The sequence below is a fragment of the Dermacentor andersoni genome, chromosome 5 (assembly GCF_023375885.2).
Source record: "Dermacentor andersoni chromosome 5, qqDerAnde1_hic_scaffold, whole genome shotgun sequence".
Lineage (NCBI taxonomy): Eukaryota > Metazoa > Arthropoda > Arachnida > Ixodida > Ixodidae > Dermacentor > Dermacentor andersoni.
In genome coordinates, this window is record NC_092818.1 from 37,286,087 (window position 1) to 37,295,913 (window position 9,827).

The 9,827-nt window shown below is 41.8% G+C and overlaps 1 pseudogene; it reads right to left on the reverse strand.

Annotated features, from left to right (window-relative positions):
* Positions 1-1,517: 1,517 nt before the first annotated feature.
* On the reverse strand, positions 1,518-1,698 carry LOC126520267 (U2 spliceosomal RNA; annotated as a pseudogene).
* Between the last annotated feature and the right edge of the window lie 8,129 nt (positions 1,699-9,827).

Consider the following 9,827-nt stretch of genomic DNA (forward strand, 5'->3'; position numbering starts at 1 on the left):
TTTTCTCAACAGTGCTCCCAGTAACCCAGACTGCTCTGCTCGAAATCTCCGTTCCCGAACCGGTTCTGATCTCTTTCTTCGATTCATTCCGGTTCGGATTCAGTTCCAAAATGGCGGCAAAAATACGGGCTTGGTTTAGACACGGTTCCTGGCAAAAATTCGGGTACGGTTACGGTTTTGGTTCGGCACCCCGGTGAGGGCCACTGCTCGGCGGTACATTCAATGCAAGTACGCAAGAATTTTAATCATCAGCACTCAATGTGGGCTCTACCTCATCGAACGCGACGTATTAAATCGTAGCAGTCAGGCATTTCTTGTTTCGAAGAGCAATTAGGTTTGGTATATCTCTCGGCAGGTTAGCTACTTCGTTGAAACAAGGTTTGAAACCTGGATATATCCAAAAGGTTTTTAGATAATTTCATTCTATTATGTACGAGAATTCGTTATAGCCCATTTCGTTATAACGAAGTTTCACTGCAGCATGTATTTGTTAGTATTTTTTATCTTCTAATTACAGACACCAAATCTGAGTTCGAGGTTAACACGCCAAATTTTGCGAAGGTGCTCCCTCAGTCATGAAGTGACGAATGTGTGATAGGAGACAACCACAAAGGATTAGAAAGGTTTCACATATGTAGTGGTGTGTTATTAGTGTTATTTACAAAAAAAAAAAAAGGTTACTTGAATTCTTTGGAAACTTTGACTCATCATTCGTGGGGTTATTCAGGCTGTATGTTAAGCGTAGCTTTAACGCACATGTCCGTTCTGTGGCCTTGCCTATGTAAGATTGATGCTATGTTGGGCTGTAAGAAATATGACAGGCATTGGTGCTGCCGGTATAGCCAAGCTTTTTTCATAATTGCGAAGCTTAGAAACATTCTCATTGATTTGGCCAATGAGCAGATAGCACAATAAACTCAATTCTTTTATATTTCATGCTCTAATGAAAGGTTGTTTTGTGCTTTTAAATGCGTGTGTTTGCAAAACAACCATACAAGAAGGACTTTAGTAATAGTGTTGCTGGAGTCCTCGTTATTATTCGATTTGTAAATCTCGATAAGTTCTGACAATGTAAGTAAAATGACCTTGCGCCTTCCCAGACCTCCGCATATGTGTATTGTATGCCATTTCCAGCAACCTAACTGAAACTAAGCAACATTTCATTGGAAAGTTAATATTCGAAGGAGAGCGACCATCTGTGTTGTAATGAAATTAGTGAACTTTAGCGTCCCAGAGAATATTTAAATCTCCCTCTTAGTGTTAGCGCTTACCCTGACAAGAGTGCTACTTTTGTAAATTGGCATGTTTAGTAAATCTTGTGGTCATTTTTTCAACTACTCCGTCACCCAATGAATAATTACTTTTTGATAAAGTTTTAACGTGCTGGAGGTTGCAATGAATGTTACAAAGTCCTGAATAGACATTTTCCTGGCATTTTCAGAGCGAAGCAGCACATAGCTAGCTCCTAGAAAAAATTGCGTTTGTCTATCGAGCCGTGTAGTTCGAGAATTTTTCCCCAGTCATAGGACAATCCAGAGGGTACTTCAGTACCGGGCCGACGCACAGCGGAGGTCAAACAGGATTTGAGCACTCCGCGATTTTGGAAAAAATAAGTTTCATATCTTACTTTCAAATAGAACCTCTATCAGACATTAAGCTGATAAGAACAGATACTACACTTTGACCCACGTCTGCTATGTCTACGTTGGCATCGTCCTCTTTGTCGGCCTTCCAAGCGCTTGCATATCTCCTATCCTTTCCATACGCTCTCTCGTGGTTGCGGTCCCGTGAGCGTGCTGCCCGCCAGAACCGCGAGGCTCAAAGAAATGCGAACTGTCCATGTGGTCCCGACCCAGCGAACTTAGAACTTTTCAGCTGAACAACGGACAGGTTTCATAGGGAGCTTGTGTGGAATCAATTTTCTGTGGCCTGTGTTGTGTGCGACCGCTTGTAGTTTCCGACCGACCTCACGATCATTACTACACAGGAGGAAGTCGACTAACGCACGGTCGCCTTGTCTACAGGGAAGCACTGTGCTCCCTGGAAGTACGGAGAGGTGCGTGTTTGTTCTGCGTGCCGTCATTCGTTAGTAAAAGTTGTCACACCACATTCTGCGACAATACGTGGGTATGTATACTCCCCAGTGCCTCGTCATCCCCATTGCCTCATTATACACCCCGGTGCCTCATCGTGTAATTCTTTAGATGTACGAGGGATGTCTTACGTATTTGTGCTGATGAAGCAGTTAAATCAAATGAATTACGTATTTGAAAAGGCTTTTCTTATAATAATGGCATTGTATACATAAAACAAACTTCACTTGCGTCGCCCTCCATTCACCGAAACCCTCCTACATTGCTATAAAGATTGCGCTCCGCAGGATAAACGATTTTTGATATTGCTTGCCTCCCAGAAGGGTTCTTTAATTCAAATACGTACATCTTTTTAGCACTTTCATTCTTTCTCTTTTGATGCTACTCATGGATAGGTATTTCATTCTCTGCGAGCAATGCAATGATGCAACAACAATGCAATGCAATAAAAAATTAAGTACCACTGCTGACATGAAACACATTAACAATATGATTACACAGCGCATTTTGACTTATTATGTCACAAAAATTACTACAGAACATCAGGGTGTATCAGGGTACATAAGACAATGTATTGCTTCCAAGAATGCAATAACTGATTTTATTTGGACAATTGAGTCAGGCAAAGAGTTCCACTGCTGAATTGCCCTGGGAAAAAAACTATACGTGAAGCAGTCATTGTGCACTGTGGGAAGAGGTATATACATACTGTGTCTGTGCCGTGGTGTTTCCTGTGTCTTGATTTGGAAGTACTTGTCGTACCTTATTTTGACATGGTTATGAATTACTAAGAACAGGAATTTAAGCCTTTCATAATCCGTACGTTTTTGCAGAGGTGGAAGCTTTGCAAGTTTGCATAATTCAGTCGGAGAGTGAAAACGGCGGTGTTCATTAAATATAAACCTAGAAGTAAGGCGTTGGATATTATCTAGTTTTAGACAGTTACTTTGGGTGTAGGGATCCCATACTATTTTTGCGTACTCAATTATAGGCCTTAGCAAGGTTTTGTAAGCTATAATTTTAATTTCAGGGGAGGCACAGTGCAGGTTACGTCTCAGCCCCCACAATACTTTGTTAGCTTTTGCACAAAGCTCATTTACATGAAGATTCCAATGCAAGTCGGGTGTAAATATAAGACCTAGGTATTTATGTTGTTTAACTCGAGCAAGCTCATGACCGTTGATACTGTATGGGAAATTTAAGATATTCTTTTTTCTAGAGATGGACATGAAAACCGATTTAGTTGGGTTAAGCTGCATTTGCCACCGATCACACCAGTTCTTAATTTTCTGTAAGTTAAGATTAAGGTCAGCCTGATCACCTGGTGACTCTATTCTTTTGTACAATATGCAGTCATCGGCAAACATTCTTATTTGGGTAGTGATGTCCTTTGGCAGATCATTTATAAAAACTAAGAATAAGAGGGGCCCTAAGACACTACCCTGGGGTACCCCAGATATCACGGTAGATAAACTAGATTGTTGATGTCCCAATTGACCATATTGTTCTCTGTGTTCAAGGTAGGAAGTGAACCACCGCGTAAGGGAAGAATTTTTGAAAGTGAAACTGATTTTAAGTAAAAGCTTTTTGTGGGACACCTTGTCAAAGGCCTTTGCAAAGTCTAAGAATATTATATCAGTTTGGCCGCGGGCATTAATTGTGCTAGAAAGGTCATGCACAAGTTCAATAAGCTGCGTGACGGTGGACAAACCTTTGCGAAAGCCATGTTGACCTGGAAAAATTAATTTATTTTCATCTAAATAGGTGAGCAGATGCTTTGACACAATGTGTTCGAGCATTTTAGAACAGGTGCTCGTGAGCGATATCGGTCGGTAGTTGCTAGTGCTAGAGGTTGGGCCACCTTTATGTATGGGCACAATTTTTGCGCGTTTCCAGGCAGTGGGAAACGAGCCACTAGAAATGGATGATTGAAAAATTAGTGTTAAAAACTTGGATGTCCATTCGGCATATCTATAAAGGAATTCGTTGGGGACTTCGTCAGGACCGGGACTTTTTTTATATTGACGTGAAGTAAGAGATTGAAAACGCTCTCTTCTGTAATCTTGATATTATGAATAGGAAGTCTGTCTGTATAATCATTGACGGTAGGCAAAATACCGTCATCGATGGTAAAAACTGAGGAAAAGAAAGAGTTAAATGCCTCCGCTTGATCCTGGCTACTCTTGTCTGTGTGAATGCTACACGACTTAGCCGTTGGATTCAAGTACCTCCAAAACTTATCTGGGGCTTCTTTGAGAAATCGTTTCAGTGTTGAGTTATAAAAGTTATCTTTAGACGTCTTCAGGTTATGCCGGAGCTTTTTACCTAAACGATGAATCTGATGTTTCTGTTCGATACTAGGACGGAGGGTGCAAGCCTTTCGAATACGTTTAAGTTTTCTTTTTGTGTGTATTATTTCCCGAGTTACCCAGGGGTTTCTTTTTCCTACACGTTTAGAACGTTCAGGAATGAAATGTTGTATGCAAAATGTAGTCATATCATGGAAAATTTTCATAGTTCTTCAGTAGTACCAGATGATCTGCACAACTCCAAAAAATAATAATATGGCTCCTCCAGATGTTCCAGTATTGAAGGGTCATTGGCGACTTTGAAATTCGGGATCAGGAGTTTCTCGTTCTCGCGCATGACATTAGCACACACATCTAGTGACATCATAACCATTTTATGATCAGAGAGACCTGCAACAATTTCACACATGTTAACAAATGGGAGCAACCAACCAGATAAGAATATTAAATCAAGGATTGAAGAAGTAGTTGGACCCACACACGTACAAGCTGAGATGACCTGAGTCAAATAATAACAGAAAGCGATCTCAAGTAGTTGTTCACAATTAGGGACGTCATTTCCCTCTGCACAAAGGGTCGACCAATTTATTCCAGGAAGGTTGAAGTCTCCTAATAAAATTATATTGTCTTCATGCTTTAGGTGTGCGTCCATAAAGCTTCTCAGTTTAATGAGCACATTCACTGGAGAGTTTGGTGGTCTGTATATAGCACCAATGAATACTGTACGATTATTAAGTTTGGTTTTAATCCAAAGAGCTTCGACATCAGTGACATGCGGGAGAACACTGAACAATATACATTCTTTAATTAGCAAGGCAATTCCTCCTCCTCTCGTTTCGCGGTCTTTTCTCACGATTTTGTATCCTGGAGGCGTGACTTCGGCATCTAGTATGTCTTTTTTAAGCCATGTTTCGGTAATTGCCAGAATATCGGGTTCATGTTCCAGTACAAGAGCCTCAATGTCCGTTATTTTATTTAAAATGCTTCTTACATTTATGTTTAATATCTTGAATTGTTCACAAGCACTGCGACATCGTCAATCGTTGTTACCGTGCTTGTCGTCTCTTTCGGAATGTGCCTTACATATGTACCTCAAATTGGTAGCCTCATTCCAACCATACACCACATCATTTATTTTCATCTTGTCAAACATAAGTTTCACCTTGATCCCCCTTTTCCTCTCCTCAGAACTAGAGTTCCATAGCCGTTTGCGGATCCCGACAATTCGTTTAGAAAAGTCTTCGTTAATGCTGATGTCCTTGTCCCGGAGCATAAAGCAGTTTCGCAGGATTTTGGTTTTATCACGGAAATCTGAGAGTCTCAAAATGATTGCCCGATCTTTACCATCCTGTCGCTCTCCTAGGCGATGAATCCGTTCGACTGAATCAATTTTTAGCTTTATGTCTCCATGAAAAACTTCCACATTGACCTTTTTACATAATGCCTCTTCAGTTTCATTCACGTCTTCCCTTATCCCTCTGATAATGAGATTATTTCTCCGCGAATGATTTTCAAGGTCGTCAATTCGTTTGACGAGAGCATTACTGTCAGGATTTGATTTAAGGTCCAAGTAGTCAACTCTTTTGCCAAGAGTTGTAATTGCAGCTTTACTTTCATTGGCAAACTTCTCAAGGTTAGCAAGCCTGGTTGGGGCTTTGCCCAAGATCTCTAATCTTTCCTTTATTTTCGAAAGCCTGCCCTCTACTCGAGCCTCAAAAGACGCTTGATTTTTTTCAATATGAGTTACTTTTTCCAAGACCACCCTCTGTGTCTTAATCATCTCGTTAAACATTTCTTCATTGATAGGACCGGGATTTTCTTCAACATCTCCCGAGCGGGCCATTAGCAAACGAGCAACGGAAAAACACTCAGATATACAACATAAGAGAGTATGTGGACACGGCAACACGACTAAGCATAGAAAATCACTGCGAAAGCCATATTTTCGATCACCAACCTGCACAAGGAGCGGGAAAGTCGGTGACATTGCCACGGCAGTGTTGCCGTGTCCACTGGTGTTTGCTGAGACGGGCGTCGCTTTTAAAGCCAGAAAGGCAGCAGGTCCGAGATAGTCAGGTGACGTCACGGTGCGTGTCGATGATGCGCTGTAGCCATAGTCCACGTGTGGCAGCCGCGATGTGACGGGATCACCGAAGGGTGCGCCTAAGATGCAATCTAGCGAGGTCAAAGGCGATGCAAGCTGGCAGAGTCCATCCACCGTGAAAGTTGCAGCAGCGCTGATCCAAAAGCACCCAGCCAGAGCCTGCACAAGGAGCGGGAAAGTCGGTGACATTGCCACGGCAGTGTTGCCGTGTCCATGTGTGTGCATGTCAGTAGTATATGCATGATTGTTAGTTGTTGTTGGCATTTTTCACATGTTCGCACGTCTTCTTTTGTAAGTAAATAATTGTGTGTGAGGTGTGTGTGCCCAATGCGTAGTCGGCATAGAACTGCTTCATAGAAGCGCTCCTGATGGTTGCACGACTTCCAGTCACTAAGTACGGGTTTTGTGAGATATAGCTTGTTTTCTCTACAATGATTCAATTCGTATTGCCACTTTGATGTTAATGCCTTCCTAATGGCACGGATACTATCTTTGTTTTGTTTATTATGTCTTTGAATGCTCCCATCGATGCACATCTATCGGCTGCTTCGTTACGCGGCATCCCAACATGACTTGGTACCCAGCAGAAGCGGATTGATCTCCCATATTTGTTAAGCGCGACCATGTCTAGTAGGTCCCCTAACAGGGTTTCACACCCAGATTTAAGGTTTAGAGCCTTCAGTGTACTAAGAAATCAGTGTATGTGACTGTTTTTGTGCTTGGCGGTGATAATCTTTTTAACTACAACCCATACAGCATAAACTTCAGCAGTGAAAACAGAAGCATGTATTGGTAGACGAATACTTGTTTCCCAATTTTCTGTTCAGTTCACTTGTTTCCCAATCATGTTCAGTTTATTTGGGTAGTGTAAGCGTGAGTTGCACTGCGTGAGGATGTTGTAGCATATGTGTTGCGGTGATGACTGAATTCTGAGTAGGTAAGAGAATGTGAGTAATGCTCTACGCTGCTGTAATGAGGGTTCCTTACACTCAACATATAAACTTTGAATGGGTGACGTTCTGTTGGCATCACTTGCCAGTCGAAATCTAAAGTTATGTACTGGATAAAGTAGTTGGATGTAGGACTGCCTTGCTGAACAGTAAACCGCGGAGCCGTAGTTTAAAAGGTCATGCACAAGAAAGCGATAAATACGTAAAAGACAGGTTCGGTCGGAACCACAGTGCTTATGAGACAGAACTTTTAGGATATGCAATGCTTTATTTGCCTTAATCGTTACTGATTTAATGTGGGCTAGGAAGTTCAGGTTTTTGTCAAAGGTTACTCCCAAGAATTTATCCTTATTTATACTTTTTGTGCGCAAACAAACAGGGACAAAGAATAGGGGCAACACAAGTACGAGCGCTTTCTAACAACTGGTTTTATTTTTGAAGAACTACTTACTGAAATACCCACAGAACTGCGCGATCAAGTCAACAGAGCACGCCTACAGCGCATATGATACCCGCTGATCTGCGCGATCAAGTCAAAAGAGCAAAGTCAATATTACATATAACACTTGTGATACCCGCAGATCAGCGGGTATCATATGCGCTGTAGGCGTGCTCTGTTGACTTGATCGTGCAGTTGTGTGTGTATTTAAGTAAGTAGTTCTTCACAAATAAAACCAGTTGTTAGAAAGCGCTCGTCCTTGTGTTGCCCCTATTCTTCGTCCCTGTTTGTTTGCGCACAAAAAGTATAAATATGAATATGTTCCAACTAGGCCGACTCGCAGTGATGCTTCAAGAATTTATATTCTTGTTTTACCGGCAGTGCGACATCATTCAATTTTAGAACCGGGTCTAAGTACAACCCTCGTTTTTGCGAGAATAACACTGTAACTGTTTTTGAGTAGAAAAGCGGAAGCCATTTTTCTCAGCCCACTCCATTAGTTTAATAACTGTTATCTGGAACTGCCTTTCACATGTTTGTAAGTTTGAGGCGCGGCACGCTATTTCCAGATCATCGACGTATATGGAGTGCATAACAGAGGGAGGAATGACTTTGTTAACACAGTTCATTTTTACCACAAAGAGTGTTGTGCTTAGTACGATTCCCTGTGGCACACCATTTTCCGGAATGAATACACGTGAAAGCGCCGTTCCTAAATGCACCTGGAATGTTCGGTCCGACATGAAATCGGCTAGAGATTTCAGCATTCTAGTTTTGATCCCTGAATCTGCTAAGTCCCTTAAGATACCAAACCTCCATGTAGTGCGGTACACCTTTTCAAGATCAAAGAAAACTGTCAGACAATATTGCTTGTGTAGAAAGGCCGCACGTATCTCGTCTTCTAGCCTGACTAGCTGGTCTATTGCGGAGCAGCCTTACTTGTATCCACACTGATGGTTATCTAGTAAATTCTCCGTTTCAAGGACGTATGTCAATCTTATGTTGATAATGGCTTCATATGAATTTGCAAGACAACTTGTGAGTGCTATGGGTCTATAACTGGTTGCTGTTGTGGGAGGTTTTCCAGCTTTCAAGAAAGGGATTATGATAGCTTTCTTCCACTCTTTGGGCATTTTCCCCGTTTCCCAGATAATGTTGAAGAAATGAAGCAAAGTCTCAACTGCTTTAGGGGGATAAGTGAGCAAGCATTGCATAGTGTACCCTGACCGGACCGGGTGCTGTTTTTTTGCCACTAGTGAGGACTCTGTTTATTTCTGGAAGTGTTAAAGCAGCATTATACAGTCTTTTTGAACTTCCTGTGGTCGGAAGCTTTAGTTTTTCTGCTAATTGCTTATGTTTTAGAAATGCAGCAGAGTAGTTCTCTGAGCTTGATATATCACGGATATGTTGCCCTAAAATGTCTGCTTGTTCTTCTATATTTGTTTGCGTGCCTGGAGGTGATACTATGGGGATAGTGTAAAAAGCCTAGTCGCCTCTAATCTTGCGAACCTGATCCCACATTCGTTTGAATGTTATTGAGCTATTTATAGACCAGACATAATTTTTCCAGGACTCTCTTTCGGCTTGTGTGGGTGTATACCTGGCTTTCGGTTTTGATTTCTTGAAAGAGTGTAGATTTTCTTGAAACGGGTATCGCCGAAAGATACCCCACGCTTTGTTTTGTAGTTTTTTTGTTTGTGTACATTCCTTCGTCCACAAGGGTTTCAGGTTTTTTCTTAAGAAGCCAGAGGATTGTGGGATTGTCTGTTGTGCTGCAGCGAGTATGCAGGCGGTAACCTTCTCATTCATTTCGTCTATTGTTAGCTCATCTTATATGTTATCCAGAGTGGCCTTCTCAGTAAAGAGAGGCCAGTCTGCTAGATGGAGTTTCCAACGGGATTGTCCGAATAGTATGGTAGGAAAAGGAGATGT